The sequence below is a fragment of the Sphaeramia orbicularis genome, chromosome 13, assembly GCF_902148855.1.
Source record: "Sphaeramia orbicularis chromosome 13, fSphaOr1.1, whole genome shotgun sequence".
NCBI lineage: Eukaryota > Metazoa > Chordata > Actinopteri > Kurtiformes > Apogonidae > Sphaeramia > Sphaeramia orbicularis.
The window spans coordinates 22,483,204-22,503,581 of NC_043969.1; positions in this window are offsets into that span (position 1 = coordinate 22,483,204).

The window sequence follows — 20,378 nt, forward strand, 5'->3', positions numbered from 1 at the left end:
TGTAGATGCGAAAAATGTGGAGCTTTATTAGCAACCAGTGTTACAAGCAGAAATGTTTAGAAAGCAGCGAAGACTTTAATTATTTTGGAATATGTGAATTTCAACTGTGAACATGAAACTAGTCACGGTACAAAACTAATTGGTTGTACATCCACAAACTAGCTTCTTTAACAAGGTTTTGGGAGAAGTCGAATTTGCCAGAAGTGCCTAAAGGTGAGCATATTTAGTGCTGATCAAAGAACAATAAAATATTTAAGGAGACGTTTCTGGAGTCAAGAAGGAGATCAAAGCTTTGAGCCGGAGTGGGAATGGGAGCGGGAGGTAGCAGGGGCGAGGAAGAAAGTACATAACCAACACTAGAGCAGTGGAGGTGCTGGCTTTTATCAGAGAACTCAGGTCAAGGAGTGTAGACATATGTTTTTGGCTAAATTAGTACATTTGTTCTTTGATGGGATGTTGCAGATAGTGTGTGAGGGGGGAAATTGAAGACAGATGAGGAAGGAGGGGAGGGTGTTTTTATGTGTTAATGCTGGACATGGGGTGAGACTGGAGATCCAGGGTTTTTTTTGTTGTTGTTTTTTTACACTTTATTTTTATTGTTAGATTTCTGTATAGTACAAAAACATAAGAGACATTTGAGATACGCTGACCATAAAAAACGTTTGTGACTAACTATTGGTTTCAGTAATGTGACGTTGAAATGAAAACTGTCCATTTCTTCTCTTCTTGAGTCCTCAATCTATGAGACTCAAATATTCCATTCACAATTTGTATCCAGTCATTTGTTGTAGGAGGTTCTAATATGTGCCATTTTTTGGTAATAGCCTTTTTACAGGCTGCTAATAGTATTTTAAACAAATATCTATCATTTTTTCTTACATTATTACCAATAATACATCTGAAATACATCACCAAACATGTTTTAGGAATTGCATAACCCAACATCTTATACTTCTTCGTATTCCTTTTTGACCATGCAAAATTTGGACTTGTGTGTACTTGAAGATAGATTCTGTTCATTTAAATGTTATTTTGGTTTTGTCTTTATTTGTTTCGTTTTGTTTTATTTTGTTTCTTTGCATATTCTAAATAAATAAATAAATATCTTAACTGTTGAATATACATTATCCCAAAATGATGCAAGTTTAAGACATAACCAAAAGACATGTGCATGATTTACACTGTGTTATGACCCTGGGTCATAATTTGTCTATTTATATGTATGTGTTTTCTGTTTAGAGTGTGTGTGTTTTCCCCCCCGTCCTGTAGGTGGGCTGTGCCCCTTTTGTTTCCGTTTGTTGCAGGTTTCTGATTGGTGGAGCATGATTGCCCGGCCCTTTAAAGATGGCCCTGGAGCTCCCATCCTTGCTCGCTCTTGCCTCCTGTCAGCTTCCAACCCTGTGTTCGTGTGTGTGACCGTCAGTCTTCGATCCTGGAAAAATCTGATTGTTTATAGTTGTAAATAGTTTTGTTAAATTGAACCTTTTTCTGGTAGGGGAGGTCGGCTCTTTTGTTTTCACCTTTTCTCCTGTTTTTGTTAGGTAGTTAGGTAAGTTTCTGTATTTTATTTCCTGCATTTATTTTGGTTAGGTAAGTTAGTAAATGGTAAAAAGAAGATATTTTGTTTGTTGTTTTAGCCGCTCCCTCCCCTAACCCTTCCTTAGTTGAACAAAATGCTGATAATAAATATTGTGAATCTTAGTTTTTGACTGACGTGTGTGCTTGGGAGCTGGGAGGGGACAAAAGTTGAGCCTATTATGTTCGCCCTGGTGAACCCCTAGGCCGGGGCGTAACAACTGACATCTCCACATTCTATACAACAAGGTTAAACTCTGGACACATATTTAGCTGTAATTTTATTGTATTTTATTTTATTGTAATTTAATTGTCTGCCAAATGCGTAAACATAAACATAATTTTAGGTGTTATGAAAAATCTAATTAATTTTTCCAGCAATGTCCCCCCCCATGTTCTTGAAGAAGTGGTTGACTGTTGAATTCTCCAGATATTGATCCATTCCTCCTCTGATTCCTCCTCTTTTTGGAGATCTAGTTTTCTTATATATGTACGCATGATTATGTTTACCAGCTGACACAAAATATGGAGAGAAAAAAGACAGCCAGAGTATGAGCCCTCTAAGTTGAATACAGTGACAGTACTGACAGATAAGTGGGTCTGGATTACCATTTAATGAGAATGAATCCTTCATGGTTCAGTGGTTTAGCCCATCTTAATCCATGTTAGGAACCACAAAGTCACCCACAACCCTGTCCTGTTCCTTTTAACCACTATCACTCAAATCACCACTGCTCACCTCTAGACTGCTTGACTTCCCGACATCAGCTTCTTAACGTGTGTCATGTTACTGTCTGCTCTTTCGGTCACATCCATCTTACAGATATAACGGTCGCCCATTTGTTCCATTTGCAGACTAATGTATTCTACATCCACTTTGCGCTGATTAAAGCTGTCATAAAAATTATTCGTCTGCCTGCTAAAACAGATTCACATGGAGAAATGAATAGGTGTAATGCTTTCTTTTGTTTTGCATTTTTGTCTTGAATTTCCATATTTTTTTCCACCATTTTAACCTTATTATATCCACTGTGAAATAACATATGATATAATAGCTATGTGATTATTTCTCTTATTGTCTGAAACGGTTTCTTTTTCTATATTTTGTACATATAACTATTGATTCCTAACCTACCATGCAATATTTATGTAAAGGATGTGCACGCTGCGTTGCAAAGTAAAATACCTATGTGCTTTTAAATAGTCCCACACTTCCACCACAAACAGACTCCCCACACTGGGTCGATTTGTGTTGTGGATGAACAGTCATTGGCGTGAAGCAGCTGTATCGACTGATAGAACAGCCTCTATTGATAAGGCCATAAAGAACAATGCATCTTAGTATTAATAACTCACTGCAAAGCCCTCCTCGGTATATAACACAGATATCATTAACAGTGACGCTGCTGTCACACTGGTAATTGCTATAATCAAGCTCCCTGCAGCAGTAAAAAGTTGTGTTTGTATGTATGTTTATATCTGTACACAGTTGTCTAATGAAAGAGAATGGAGCAACCCTTTGAGCCTTGTTTTGACAGGTAATGGATGAAGCAGGCCTGCATGCATGAAAGGAAAGGCTAATTTGGTCTGATATGGCGGTGGTTGACTTGAGTGTAATTCTACATTACAGTATATAAGGTCTCATTATGCTGGTTTCAAATACGGGGCCAAACAGTCATGGCTGTTTCTGGTTGTCTGTTTGTATAGGTGAGTGTACATACTGCTAGTATCAGCATGTATTATTTGAACAGTAGTTGTAATTAAGAAATAAATCAAAATTAATATGGAGATAGATTAAAAAACACAGCATCTGATGCAAGATATAATATATGCATAAATATTCATTATGACATTGCTATATATGTATAATATTTGTTTTTGTTCAACATGACTGCATCTCAGGAATGACATGATCATATTTTTGCAACTACATACATGACAAATGCATAATAATAATACATCGGTTTTATAGAGCCCCTTTCTAGGTACTCAAAGATGCAACTGTATTGCACAGCAGGACTCCACTGCAGAAATCAAGCCTTGTTTGACACTGTCAGGTATTTTGTAAAATTGTAGCCTTATTATTCCTCCAACCTTGACCCAAGTGGTCGACAAATCAGCTGCAGGTTAAATGTGTGAAAGACATTATTCAATGTATGCGAGGCATACAGAAGCAGTGAAAGCATACTTACACTTTCATGATTACTGAACCCCAGAAAACCTTTTTAGGTTCTATTTTCTAAAAGAAAACATTTTACTTCTTCTGACTACTTACTCCTCATCTAATTCCAAAGAAGAATTTATGGCTTTTCTGGTACAATATGTGCAAAATCCTTGAATATATAGAAGACCCTGTTCAATGATCACTCCTTTTTTTCCACACTCACTCATTCCTAAACATTCCATTTAATCTCTAACATATAAATGTGCTCAGGGGTTTGCTGTTAAAGATGGACTTCAGTGAAATGCTTTTTTTTTTTTCAGACTGATTTTTTAGGATTAAATATGCAGGAATAACCTTGAAATACAAAGAACACGGTTAGTGCATTAGTGTAAGTGTGTGTGAAATATATGACAATCTCTATGTTTAGCAGTAGGGGTCTGTACTTTCAGAAAGGTTGCCACGGCAGGTTTTCCTTTTTCTGATTCAACAAAGGCTTTTTATTCGATGCATCTATTCTTCCCAACAACATAATGTTATAAATGTATCATCCAGAATTTGAATGTACATAACAAGGCCATAAAATAAGTCACAAAAATAAGTAACAACAACAACAATTTAGTAATTTAATAACTACTTTGGAGAAGAATCCTGAGGCAAGGAACATGTGAATCAAGTGTTTGCAATATGTGGCATCTTGGTTGGTTTTAGTTGCCAAGGTGGAGCAAGTTGCAGATGGCTGCCGAATACTGTATATTTGTTTAAATGGAGCATAGCCAAAGTAAAGTCAGAAAAACAGTAACACTTCTCACACATTTCACAGAAATGAGAACCTCTTGGGTAAATTTATGGAGTTATTATTATTCCCACTTCTTGCTGAGACTGGGAAATTCCAAACCCCTGGTATTTAATGATGCTCCAGTTAGTGGTGGTGCTTTCTGGATTCCATTATACTTAAAAGTATCAGTAATATCCAGTTAAATGTTGAGAAAGACGTGGCTCTAAAACACTGAAAAATGTATTGAGAGTCACGTACATCAGATGTTCTTTTTTTTTAGTCACAGAAGACGCAATTCCATACTTACCACAGAAGAACCATATAAATATGTTAATTTGTGTTTTTCATGTATGTGGAAAGAGATATGCATTGTATGATGTAGAAGCAGAACATGTCCACTGCATGTCAACAGTGGTATTTGTACTGATAGTACCAAAATCGACAGTATTTTGATTATTTTAATATTAATATCAACACTAATTTTCATTGTGTGTACTGTTGAGGGTAGACTAAATATGGGAAAACAGTGCAGCTCAAAATGTACCTCACGTTTAATCATCACTGTTTTGTATTACACTTTCTAACTGTACAATGCGTATGATGGTTTGGTGGTGGTTGGAGGGACCGTTTGGCGCGAATTGGCAGCCACGCCTCCGTCAGCCTGCCCCAGGGCAGCTGTGGCTACAAATGTAGTTTACCACCACCAGAGTGTGAATGTATGAGCGAATGAATGATGGATCAATAATGTAAAGTGCTTTGGGTGCCTTGAAAAGTGCTATAGAAATGTAATCCATCATCATCATCATCATCATCATTATTATTATTATACAGAGACAGTTTCTGGTTTCATCTTAGCAAAGTCACGTCTGTCATTAAATGCCTTTATTAATAGTGTTAGTCATTTCCCTTTTATTCCCCTCATCTCCCCGACTGGCCAACGTTACTGCTAATCTATAGCTGCTATGTACTTATACTGCACTGAGCAGAGTTTGCCACTGTGACCCAGCCCGAGAACCACCCACTCCCACAGGGAGTTTCATTCAGCTCTCATTTAGACCGACTTATATTTAACTTTAAACAACGCAAAAGAAGTTCTATAATTGCACTCCATAGTGCAAAACACAAACAGTTAATTTATTCTGTAGGGCACTTTGTCCTTTGAATGCTCTTTCCAATCAGTTGTACTAAAAACAAAAACAAGATTAAACATAAACAGTTCTTGTCATGAATAATTAATAAGCCCATCCCTTACAGCTGTAACACAATGTGTTGTACTTCAGAGGGCCATGTAGCCTTGCCCCATACATGACTGTGTGTATTATGTTCATGCCTGGAAATGTATGAGGTCATGAATATGTGTCTATCATTGTTTCATGACAACAGACTGACTGTTGTGTGGTGTTTCCAGTGCAACATAGGAAATAAATCCTTCAGTACTAGACAGTAACGCAGCATATACATATAGAGTCAATCATAATAAATAGTACATCAATGAATGGGTTATACAGTATGTGTTGTATTTTGATTAAAAATGGGATATAAAATCTGATTTTTTTTTTCTGCGTAGTATTGATGTGTGATCTCGTTCTGGTTATTTTAACAGTATTTATATCAGTGGTGATGTCTTTCAGGTCACTCTTACACGTCTTTTCAGTGTGACTGTGGCCACTGTGATGCTTTCTCCCTGAAGTAGACTCTCCATAAAGGAGGTCTTTGGTTATTCTGCCATCCTCTGTAATGTGCACATGACCAAACCAGTGTAGGAGCCTCTGCTTGAGGAATACGAACATAGATGTGATCTTCGCTTGGGGCAGAGCCTCCCTGTTGGATACCTTATCTTTGAAAGAGATGTAGCATATTTGATGAAGTCAGCACAAGTAAAAGCCATGGATTCACAATTTCTGGTGAACCATGAATATCAATGTCTCACAGGGAGACATGGATCATTTGACTGTTTCCTGTACATACCCATTTTTGTTAATCTTATGATGGTGGTAGAAGCTTTTCAATTGTGGTTTCTGAGCTCAGTCCTGGTGTGTGAAGTTGAAGTGAGGGGGACTGCATCATAGCTCATAACATTTGTCTTTTCTGTACTGATGATCATACTCTGCACGCCCTGGAGCCTGTATTCACCATGTGAAGAAGCTCCAGTCTTGTCTGTATTCTGCAATGTATGTGTAGGTCAGATCACATTTTACGACCAACTCATGAAGAAAGCTATGAATTTTCAATGGGTTCACATACTTTTTCTTGCCACTCTAGATGTGTTTGGTGAACTGACAAAATGCCTGTTTAGGGGGAATGGCAAACAAAATGCCATTTGTGGAAATCAAATGCCTCTGATGAAGAGCTGTCATAGATGACAGTCATGTTGTCAGATTGACTGAGCTGGAGTGTGGATGACCTTAGGCCTAATCTTTAGATTTGATCTGGCATGGTGACTGCAGTCAACCTGTTTAGGTTTGCCCCTTGAGATATCCAATGAGGCAGATGAACAAACATACAACAACACTTTACTGCTTAGTTGGGTAATAGTTGACCCTGATGCCTACGCTCTTCGTCAGCTGAACTGAGGCTTATCACCTCTAACTGCCTCTCCTTCTGTTGGTATCACCGCTTCGATGAGACACCAGAGTGATGTGTATGGGCTGTTTATTTTAGATGTGTTGCTTCCCAGGCAACAGGTCCCACTCCTCCTCATCTCCAACTGAACCCAAGGGAAAAGGCAAATCTGACTCGGGTCTAGTGAAATGTAGAATGTTCCAAAATACATTTAGCACAATTTCAATCCTATGGTATTAAAACTTAGTGTGTCTTTACAGGATATGATCTCTAAACTGGATAGTCAACTAAAGCCTCAAACTTATCATTTTAATGGCAGCTACACTGTGCATCATGGATCTAATGAACTTGGGTGCATCATGTGTGCAAACTACAGTGGTGTGCAAAAATATTAGAACACTTGTCAAATCTTAAGAAACTTTTGGTTTATTTGTTCCCAGAGCCTGAATTTCACTTTTTTGCCATTGCAAAAGGTAAAGGCAAAGGTACTGAGAATATTTCATTTACAAATTTATCAGTCCAGTCCTTTTTTTACATTTTACTCTAATAGTTAGTCTGACCCCCCTTGGCAACAATCCAAGGAAACTCTAAGGAAACTCTCTGGAATGAGCTTCTGAGAGCATGGAATGACACTGGGGTTGAAACTCTCAGAAAATACATCGACACAATGCCAGAAAGATGCGCTGCTGGGATTGTTGCCAAGGGAGGCCACACTAAATATTAGAGTAGAATGTAAAAAAAGGACTGGACTGATAAATTTGGAGGTGAAATGTTCTCAGTACCTTTGCCTTTACCTTTTGCAATGGCAAAAAAGTGAAATGCAGGCTCTGGAAACAAATAAACCACTAGTTTCTTAAGATTTGACGAGTGTTCTAATATTTTTGCACACCACTGTATGTGATAAAATCTACTGGATCTCAGGTTAAAATGCAAGTGAAGACACAAGAATGAACCATCATGGATGCAAGTTGCTGTACACTGTAAAAACGGAAAAGTTGAGAAAACTTAAAATATCAAGGCAACGTGATGGACAAGATTTTTGAGTTTTCTTCACTGCAATGTTCTCATTGTCCCAACTTTCTTTTCTAAGTTATGAAAGTTGATTCAACTATTAATCACTTGTTACAACTTAAAACTGTGAATTAAAACAAATATTTATTTTATATTATCAGTACAAAAAAACTTGACTTAGCTAGTTAAACAAACACACATTTCTGCTTTATAAAAACATCAAGTTTCAAGTTGAAACAACTCAAAACATTACATTATCCATTCAAAAAACCTTGCTTTCGTTTGTCAAAGGAACATACCATTACTACAGATGAGAGGTGGGCCTTCCTTTAGGACAGAGGTAGGCAAATCCAGTCCTTGAGGGCTGGTATCCTGCATGTTTTAGAGGTTTCCTTCTTCCAGGTGTGCTGAAAGAGGGAAACCTCTGAAACATGCAGGACACCAGCCCTCAAGGACTGGATTTGAATACTCCTGCTTTAGGAGAAGCCAAATCTTTGGGAGGAGTTGGGATTTCCACACTAGTCTGAGCAAAGCCACTCTGACTCAGGGTGTTTGAAGATGGTCACTCCAGAACAGGTGTTTTGGGTGTTGGGACCTTTGACCCCATTGGTGGAAGAGGCTTTGGCACACCTGTGTGGCCTGATTGCTGTGTGATGTTCTAAGTAGGTACCATGACAGAGGGGAATGGGTAAGACTGTCACGATGACCACCCCCGCCTGGTCCAACTGACCAGCTCTTTGAGTTGAAGAGGAAAAATAAGCGGACATAACTAAATGGAGTTGTAACGTTTTGCAGTGTATATAAATAAAGGAAAATGTATGTTGCTGTAATTATATTGAAAAATGCTCAATAAATAGATATTGAATAAAACAAGGCACAACTGAATGTTATCTGAAATCTTATTTATTTTGTGCCAAGAGCTCCCTTCTTAGACTGGTACAATTTCAGCACACTATAAAAACGATGTTTCCCTCTTCCACCACACCTGACAGTTGTTATCAGGCTTCTGCAGAGCTTGATGATAGGCTTATCATTTGACTCAGATGTGTTGGAAGAGGGATCCATCTAAAACATGCAGGATAATGGCTCTCCAGGACCAAGGCTGGTGATCCCTGGTTTAGTTCAAACTTGATCAGACCATGTGCACATGCACACGTCAATCATCTATGGGGTTTCCCACTGGTTCCCAACTTGACTCAAAAAATCTACTCAAAAACTGATAATCTTTGTTGTGCTGTTTAGATAATCTTAATTAGGACAACAATGAGGGAAATTTGCTGGGCAGACAAGTTTTTGTAGGTTGTAGATGGAAAGCTTTATTTCTGAGTCAGTTTATTTTGAAAACTTTAATGAAATCAAGAATTTCTAGTTATCGTTTTTACAGTGTAGCTGTAAACGATAAAGGCAAGTTTATGTGTACATAAAAAAATCCAGGTAAGGAGGAGGGAGTGGACCTGCAACTCAGAAAAAGAAGATACAATGGGATGGACAATATGTCAAGAAAAGCTGGAGGTTAGTAGTTTTAGCAAACATGGACATAGCTGTTGCTCATCACTGTAGTAGATATGGGCTGGGGCTGCAGCCACACTGATGACTGATGACAACATTATCTTAAATCCTCATACTTTATGAATTTTGACAAGGTCCAGGCAGTGACCACCTATGAATCTCTCTGTGTGACATAGTACAACTGATTCTTTTTTTTTTTTCCCACCACAAGCCAGGAATCCTTGGTTTTCTCATCTTACATCTGGAATAGTCCAAAATCACACAGTGTATTTGGGGCATAAGCCTAAAAATCTCCTCCCCTGCACTTTGATCGATAGGTTGAGGTTTAGTGCATGAGCACCAGGGTGTATTAATGTGCTGGTGAGGCTCATCTGGGGGCCAAAGCTCCTCAGCCCGGGGTCTTATGGTACCCAGTTTCCATCTGACTCCATGAGACGGTAATACAGAGGAATCACTGCCGAAATGGTTTGTACTGGCAGGAGGAGACTAACGCGATCTGTTCTCTTTTCTGCTGAAATAGCATTGTTAAGCAGTAGGGCAGACAAGGAGAAGTGATACGCGTACATATTTCACCAACACAACTGTCACGTCCCATAGCCTTTGACAGGCCAACTGTCACAGTTTTGTAAGATATAGTAGGTTTTAACATTATTTAAAATTTAAACATTTTCACAGTGTAGAAGTGCTTGATGATTTAATATTGTACACTATGCTGATTTTACTGTGACAGTATAAGAACATAACATTAACACTGAAGAAACTGTCAAATATCACAAGTATCAATTAACCCTGACCTTTATCGATGCACAACTCTAGACATACTCTTGTAATATACGGTAGTTTGTTTCTGTATAAATGACAGTCCAGATATAAATAGAGTGGAAGTCATGCAGGTTAAGAGGGAAGTAAACCTGTGTGTATTTATAATGAATGAGCAGACCACCTATGGAGACAGAAGCCAACACAGAGATCTACTTAAAAAAAAAAGGGCCAACTGAGAGCTTACTGTCTACTGATGATATGTGCATATCCACAGAGGCTAGTGATGACATGAAAATCAATTTTATTAAAAGTCAATTAAATCAGCAAACACTGGATTTTTTTGGCCACACAAGAAGTAACATCAACATATTTGAAGGCCTTTTTGCTTCATCAAAGGATCAGAGCAGGTAGTTATATAATCACTTCATTGTCAAAACCTAATTAATGAATTTTTCATCTAATCGCAGCTTCCTGTGGAATGAACAATTTTTGACAGCCAACACTAACTGGCAAACACGAGCTGTTTGTGTTGTTTTCAAGGTCTGGGACACTCACACTGTACTGCATGCCTTGGCTATTGTGAAAGCTGCACCCCACTGAATACAAAACACAAACAAAGCTTAAGCAGCAACTTCAGATGATGGGGACAGAGCAGCTATCAGATTGAGCTTTTAATGACATTCATGCGATAGCATCTGTCCTCATGGAGAAGAAGCAAACACACTTCATTCTTTGTAAAAGTGACTGTTTTGTAAAGACAGATGGGCACATACTTTATAGGCGGCATGACATTAAGGAGAAGAAAAGTGTCAAATGAGAGAAGTGTCTTGCAGTAATAACCACATACATTCTGTATTTATCCAGGTATCAGTTATCCAGTCATTTATTGGCTTGTATGTTGTGAAGGCCCACGTCAGATGCTGATACAGTATGTATCAACCATGTGCCCTAACAATCTCATATATTTTATTTAGACACCATTACATGGCAACCCATTACTGGATATGTAGATAACAAGCTGACAACTGATAATCGGTGTTTGCAGTAGGTGCGTAAAGCTTTCCAACCAATTATCTACCCACACTCTGTCAAACTGTTATGTTACACTGTCACACACCAAATAACCACTGAGCTTTATTCTAATCTATGAGAAGTGTCTTTATAAGTGTCAAAGGGCAAAAAATAGCATTTGCATGCAGTGATTGCAAACTCCAAAATCTGTATTGTATGTAAGGATTTAGAGGTTATAGAAGGCACTCACAAGAATACCAATATTTCAGAACCAGGTGTTAATTCATTCTACAGTAATTCAACCTTTGAGTAGACAGCAGAGGTCCCACCAACTGAGGGCCAATAATTTATTTATAGCAAAGAGGGGGAGAGCATAAGGGCAAGTCCCAAATGACAACACCTAATGAACACACTCAGCAGAATAAAAAAATAAAAGAAAACAACTTCAAATAGTTACTTTAATGGTAATATCATCTTTCAGACTCACTAAAAATGTTGCTATCAGCATTTTAAAATCATGTGTTTCTTTCCATTATGTGAAGAACATATATGTATATGTCACCCACTGTAACAACAAGGCTTGGTGATGTATTTTGATGTTGTAGTTGTACTTTCAAATATAAAATGAACCCCCCCCCCAAAAAAAAAAAAAAAAAAAAATATCATTAGAGTATTTGGGGAAAAAAAGAGTTCTGTATGGATTGTAGACATATGAATTGAATTTATCCACAGCCATGGGTCAATGTATCGCTGTGGCTGTATGTGACCACTAGAGGGAGTAGTGAGTCACTGTGCTGGTCTCACATGGATGAAAACATCAAGGGGTTGAGGTTGAGAAACAACTTTCAGCCACAAAGAATGTGACAAAGTGATCAAAAACATAGTGTAAATGTTGTTGGTCACCATTGGACACAGTTGTATAATATAAGAATTATGTTTGAAGCTGAAATCACAGTGTTTCATCTATATGGGTGAGTTTGATTAGGAGGCTTATGACGATATAAAGCTACTATGTTATGTTTGTTAAGTTCATCGTTTGTTAATCCACGGTTTAAAATAAACTGTGACAGTTCTGACCTTGTTTTGATGATTCCAAACAGATCTTTGGTGCATCTACTGACAACATAAATTGAATGGATAAAAGAGATGATGTGTGGTTTTCCTGTGACTAATTTCTGTCAAAGAACAGAGCCAAACTAACAGGACTATAATGTCAACCAGTGCTTCTCAGCTAGTATCACCTTGTCATCCATATTTCCTGTGGTCATCAAATTAGAGCCAACTTTTATAGAATTCAAACCATAAAAATAGCATTGTAAAGATGTGCTTCATTAAAACTTAAATTATACACACATTTTCATCACTGATTTCAGAAACAAACTGAATGAATGAGTGCCACTGTATGCACTCAAAAATAAGTAAAGCTTAGGGGGAAAAAAAAACATCTTTAAGTGAAAATTGATTTTGTTTTGATATTTTAGTTATAATGCGTCACACTTTAGTTTTAGTCTTTTTATTGTCACTGATTATAAATTCATAGTTAACACACTTACAGTCATATATTGTGCTGCATCTTGCCTTACACACGACGATGATACTAAGAAAGTTTACCTTCATCTTTTAGTCTGTCTGCTTTACCATGGCAACAACCCACCTTCTGCACAACTTTGACATGTCTGTCATCAGAGACATCAAGGAATATTAGAAGTATTTTTTTTTTCTTTATAATTGCACTTCACAGAACACTCAGAAGTATGCAACCCACTTTTAGGTCACGGCCCACCAATTAAGAAAGCTGGATATAAACTGGCAGCTGGCACCGCGCATGAAAATTAGACGACGATCTGGTTATTGTACAAGCATCACTAAAATCTGTGCAGATATAGTGTTAATGTGTTGGTTTTGGCATTCATGTGTGCGTCCTGATATGTGATTTCCCTCTGCTGTTGACAGTTGTGAATATCATTAGTCCATATATACAACCCTGTGGCCTCTTAAGCAGCTACCGTCACGTGTGTTGCCATGGTGATACTTGCAGCACTTACAGAAATATACATATGCTATACAACTCAAAATAGCAAGCTAACGGTCCGAGACCAGCATATGTTATGAATAATTTCTTGAAACAAAAGGCCAATGTGACAAACTTTGCATCACTAAGCTAATACTAAACAAATCAAGCAGTACTAGTGTTATTTCTGCACCACTAAAACTCAATGAATGAGCCAAAGAAATGCAGAAATAAAGATTGCATTATGGAGCAATGATCATGAAATTGTCTTAACTTTGCTGTTTTCTGCTCATAACTCTTTATATCAATGAATCTTCCACTATCGGCTAATTCTTTTTTTTTTTTTTAAGTTCCATTGAAATGATTGCAACTAGAAACAAGAAACCAGTTTGGCTGATCTGTTATTTTCTACGTCAACCACACATACAGTACATGCCAAAAGTTTGGACACACCTTCTCATTCTTCGCATTTTCTTCATTTTCATGACTATTTACATTGTAGATTCTCACTGAAGGCATCAAAACTATGAATGAACACATGTGGAATTATGTACTTACCAAAAAAGTGTGAAATAACTGAAAACATCTCTTATATTCTAGTTTCTTCAAAGTAGCCACCCTTAGCTCTGATGACTGCCTTGCACACCCTTGGCATTCTCTTGATGAGCATCAAGAGGTAGTCACCTGAAATGGTTTTCACTTCATAGCTGTGCCTTGTCAGGGTTACTTAGTGGAATTTCTTGCCTTATTGATGGGGTTGGGACCATCAGTTGTGTTGTGCAGAAGTCAGGTTGATGCACTGCTGACAGCCCTATTGGACAACTGTTAGAATGCATATTATGGCGAGAACCAATCAGCTAAGTAAAGACAAACGAGTGGCCATCATTACTTTAAGAAATGAAGGTCAGTCAGTCTAGAAAATTTCAAAAACTTTGAATGTGTCCCCAAGTGCAGTCGCAAAAACCATCAAGCGCTCCAACGAAACTGGCTCACATGAGGACCGCCCCAGGAAAGGAAGACCAAGAGTCACCTCTGATGCTGAAGATAAGTTCATCTGAGTCACCAGCCTCAGAAATCGCAAATTAACAGCAGCTCAGATTAGAGACCAGATGAATACCACACAGAGCTCTAGCAGCAGACACATCTCTACAACAACTGTTAAGAGGAGACTGCGTGAATCAGGCCTTCATGGTCAAATAGCTGCTAGGAAACCACTGCTCAGGAGAGGCAACAAACAGAAGAGATTTATTTGGGCCAAGAAACCCAAGGAATGGACATTAGACCAGTGGAAATCTGTGCTTTGGTGTGATGAGTCCAAATTTGAGATCTTTGGATCCAACCGCCGTGTCTTTGTGCGACGCAGAAAAGGTGAACGGATGGATGCTACATGCCTGGTTCCCACCGTGAAGCATGGAGGGGGAGGTGTGATGGTGTGGGGGTGCTTTGCTGGTGACACTGTTGGGGATTTATTTAAGATTGAAGGCAACCTGAATCAGCATGGCTACCACAGCATCCTGCAGCGACATGCCATTCCATCCGGTCTGCGTTTAGTTGGACCATCATTTATGTTTCAACAGGACAATGACCCCAAACACACCTCCAGGCTGTGTGAGGGATATTTGACCAAGAAGGAGAGTGATGGAGTGCTGCGCCAGATGACCTGGCCTCCACAGTCACCGGACTTGAACCCAATCGAGATGGTTTGGGGTGAGCTGGACCGCAGAGTGAAGGCAAAAGGGCCAACAAGTGCTAAGCATCTCTGGGAACTTCTTCAAGACTGTTAGGAAACCATTTCAGGTGACTACCTCTTGAAGCTCATCAAGAGAATGCCAAGAGTGTGCAAAACAGTCATCAGAGCTAAGGGTGGCTACTTTGAAGAAACTAGAATATAAGAGATGTTTTCAGTTATTTCACACTTTTTTGTTAAGTACATAATTCCACATGTGTTCATTCATAGTTTTGATGCCTTCAGTGAGAATCTACAATGTAAATAGTCATGAAAATAAAGAAAATGCAAAGAATGAGAAGGTGTGTCCAAACTTTTGGCCTATACTGTAGATCAAACAAATTCTGTCAGCATTAATTGACTTGATTGCCTGATGATTCCCCATTGCTTCTAATCATCACCAGAGTTACATGATAAAATATCTTAATGTACTGAATAATGCCTGCAAATGAATTACTATCTATTTATTATGCTAATGTTATTTATCGTAATGACCAGAAACCTTTACTGTATTCAATCTTAACAAACTCCTTTATAGATGAATATTTGTCAATCTTTGGTTAGAGGTCTAAAGAAATGTAAATGTATATTATAGAGAATTTCTCCTTTAGCACCTTTTACCCAGTGTGCGCACACATAGAGGCACAAAGACTCACAGGGACCTAGAGACAACCATCACAGTCTTAATTGAAAGATGTAATCTTGCAAATGGAAGCCATGAAACATTCAGGAAGAGTGTGCGTATGTGTGTTTATGTGTATATACTGTATGTGTGTAACCCTCGAGAGACTCAGAAACACTTCTGTCTGAAAAGGAAAAAAAAAAATCATTGGTGACCACCCCTCCTCTGTGTTCCCTCTCTTTTTACACATCACATCGTCTTCGTCCCTCCTCCCACTCAAGTCTCCTTAGACCCTTCATTTCTCACTTCCTCACTACCTGATTTCCCTTTTTTCCCTCCTACCTCCATTAACATTCCTTACACATCACATCTTTCCATCCGGTCTTTCTCATATAAAACTCCCCTTTTCTTTTCCTCTGCTTGTTCACCTCTTCCCTTTCTCTTAATATGCCGTTTACCAATACCTCTCTCCATCTCTCACTTTCATTGCACCCCTGACATCACACACATCCGTTCACTCAATCACTCTAATTTCTGCTCCACCCATTCACACTTGCTCCTAATAGGTATCAAGTCTCTCAGCCCCTGCTCATGTTTTTTTATGCTTTTCATATCTGTTTTATGTCCACATGCTCCCCTGGTAACATCTGTCAGTACAAACAATATTTGGACTATGTGTGTGTCTATGTGTAGCTGCTGTAATGCTACAAAATGAGGGTTAAACAGTTACACGTGTCACGCAACTGACAGTCACTTAACTCATGAAACCAATTCATATTGAGCATTACTTCTGCAGTGTTCTCCTCTATGTCCAAATCAGAAAACTAAAATTTAGTATCTATATTGATATTTAATAAGGGCTGGGAGATAAAACAATAATGACAGATATATCGCAAAATAACTTTTCCTTGATAGAAATATGCAGGATGTGATTTGTTGGGGGGGTTGGTTTTACATCCCTACTTCTGCTCAGTGAATTTCATCCTCGGGGGGGGGGGACAACCAACCAATTGAAATAACAGGCAGGTTGTGACTGAGTTCTCTTACACCCATATCCTACATCACTGGCACTAACGTTCACCTCAACCGAACTGTCGGCAGTCTCAGAATTCACGAACATCCCCATGCACTGGGGCGCCTTAAAGGTGATGGTGGGGGTTTAAACGTAACAAATTCATGGGGCCCAGCATTTGTGGGGGGGTCATAGAGCAGTGGAGGGGGTCCAGTGAATACAGGTTAGAAGTTGTGAAAATTTTGTGTAAGATCCGCTGTATAATAGAGGAATAGAACCCAGGAGTTGAATGTTGAAAGTATGTAAAGTTTCACTTTCATTTCACACCAGTGTTAGTTAAACCCCCCCCCCCCCAACACACACAGACACACACACTCCGACAAAAAACACTCCCCCCTCTGTTTTTGTGACAAACCACACCCTGGAAATATGACACATGCTCAATACAGTTTCGATAGATTTCATTTGTCCATGTTTTGACAGACAGAAGAACAGCCAATCATAATTAAGTAGCGCCGCATCAAACCAATCATGCTAGAGCCATGTCAAGTTAGGCTGACGCACACAGCACAGATGTAAAAGCAGCCACAGCACACACACTAATATTTGGGCTTCAGTGGGAGATAATGAGTGTTCCCGTGCAAGAAAATTTGACCAAGAACTCGGGCAACTGGGTTACTGAAAAGTGGGGTTCAAACTGTTCCGGTTCTGATGTACAACAGAAGCATAAAAGCCGGGAGTCGGACGTTCAAAGCATGTTAACTTTCATTTTCAGTTTACGCCAGTTAAGGTAGTTATGGCAGTTATGGAATGCACCCCCACGTGTATACCCCCAGCATTGTTTGGTGAAGATGGTCTGTTTTGTTTGTGTTCTCTTTTAAAACTTGAAAGCTTTTGCCTGCTGGTCAGACTTTCAGTTTAGTTTTTAATATATGTACCTGTTTTATTTATCTGAAACAGTTGTATAATATTCTTCAGCACATCTGTCATGTTCAACCTCTGACAGAAAATAAATCATATTTAATTCAAAAATAACCTTCTGATGTCTTCACAACTAACTTATGAGTAACAGAAAATTTAGGCTTGACAAAAATATTGATTTGATTTATATAGTGATACATATTGATATTGTCTGATATGAAAAAAATTGTCGTGATATGATTTTTTTTTCCATATTGCCCAGCCCTATATTTAATATAGATTACCTAGCCCAGCCAGCATGTCCATGTGGGCCCCAGAAGGGTTACATTTGGGCTGCATATAAGGGTCTCATTTGGGTTTGTCCTCAGTTGCCATGGTGACCCCACATGTGTTTGCCCATATCAGAATCAGAGATCTGAATATATCATATTATTTGTTTTTCACACTATTTATCCCATGATTTTTATCTTTCATGTTATTTGCACTACTTAAATTCTATGTTTTACATATATCTCAGTTTGCAATACTTTTTAGTTTTTAATGTAAATAACTGTGAGCTTTTACTGATATGTGTTGTCTGTCTGTAAATTCTTGCACTGAACTGGAGAGCTTTGCCTCAATTTCATTGTACTTGGTACAATGGCAATAAAGAGATTCTGATTCTGATTTTGATTCTGATTCTGATATGGGCAAACACATGTGGGGGCACCATGGAAACTGCAGACAAACCCACATGGGACCCTTATATGCAGCCCAATTGTAACCCTTCTGGGGCCCATATGGACATGCTGGCTGGGAGCTGATGCTTTTTTACACCACTACAGAAAAATTAGACACTTTTCAATCCATGTATCATAGAAACAGAGTCATGTTGGAATGTGAACAGAATGTGGGAATTCAGCTTTATTTATAGCGCACCAATAAAAGTGTACAAATATCTCAAGACACTCAAATTAAAGCCTTAAAAATACTATGAACTGTAACTGATCACAGCCGTCAATTATGTGTTTGACCAGTATCTATGTGCAAACACCAGTCAGGAGTCAAAACCTCACGTCACATTGCAGATTTCATGCAAACTGAAAAAAAAAATTCACAGAAGGTAGTAGAGTTCTTGCTTCCTGTTAAACCACTTGAATTACAGTATGTTGAAAAGTAATTATGGAATTTTTGCTCAATGACATAAGTGACAAGAAGGGAAATAAGTAGGAATTAAATGCTCTCACCTTATCATTTTAGTTGAAGTTCTATACTTTACCTTAGAAATGATACATTTTTTTAATCAAATCACCATCATCCACAGACGACCTGGCTCCCCCCTTCCACCCATTCCATGACTCAGATCTACAGGGATGTTTTTTAACAGTTTGCTTCACCAGGCAGTCAGACTCTTCAAGTCCCATCACATACAGTTGTGCCTGTGCAACTCCATACAAGCATTCACAGACTAACATGAAGAACAGTCTGCAGACTTTTGTACCCAGCAAAGCAGCACGTCATGGACTTCTAAAATCTACTTATCTTTGCTTGAATAATTTATGACTGTTTACATCATTTTCTTATCCATTGACTTGTGCCGCTTTTGTCCTGTGTGTTTTTTTTTAAGGGAAATGCTATTTTATTATTATTATTATTATTATTATTATTATCATTATTATTATTATTATTATTATTATTATTATTATTATTATTATTATTATTATTATTATTTAGGTACAGAAAATGACAGTAAGTGGTTCTAAAGATGCTGAAGCACAGTTTATTTAGCATATAACACCTTCCTGTGGTGACTGGTGATTAATCTGCCCTCAGTGCTTCCACAGATGTACATTCTGTTGATGACACACAAGCATAGTTCTCCTTCATGACATTTATTCCACATACCAGTCAACAGATAGAGTGAAAATACAAAGTATGCCAGTGAGTCAGTGATGCACAAAATTATATGTATCAAATGTCCATAAAATGAGATATTATAATAATTGTTTTTACACATATAATGAAATAACCTTTGCATTAAGTGAACTAAGACTCTACCCTGCTAGTATATTTACACCATCTGACTTGGTTGAAACAAACCAAAATAATATCATAAAACACAAATTTGCAAGTAAGTAACAGACTGTGGTGAAAGTTGTCAAACAGTAAAGCTGGCTTTTGTGTAACTAGTGGAAGAGACAGCAGAAAATAATACCGACCACCTCCTGCTTCCATTCTAACAACATAGGAGCATTAACATTAAAGGTATCATGTAAACAGGAGCCAGAACTATGACTGTTCTTTAACTATTTACACTTTAACGTACTGGTATGATAAGCAAATGTCATAAAAATCTATGAAGATGAGGTTGAGACCATGTGTTCTGGGTCGTGTTGATGATTATATTACTTTAGAATTCATCTTTCAGTTTAGTTTGTAAATAACATCCACTCAGCTATCTTATTTGGGCATTACAGCATCACAAATAGTGATAAATATCAAAATAATCATTGCCAAAGATAATATTTAATAGCTTTTTTTTTTATCAATAACAGAAATATATAAAATGGATTCAATATACAGTCATAATTAGTTAAACCGGCCCTTTACCTTTTAGAAGCTCTACATGAGTTGCTTCTGTGCATATCTGTTAGTTTTCCATTTGGCTGCTGAAGGAGAAAATTCACTGGTAAGTGGTAACTCTGCAATTGGCCACTTTTCCAGCTGAAACAACAATC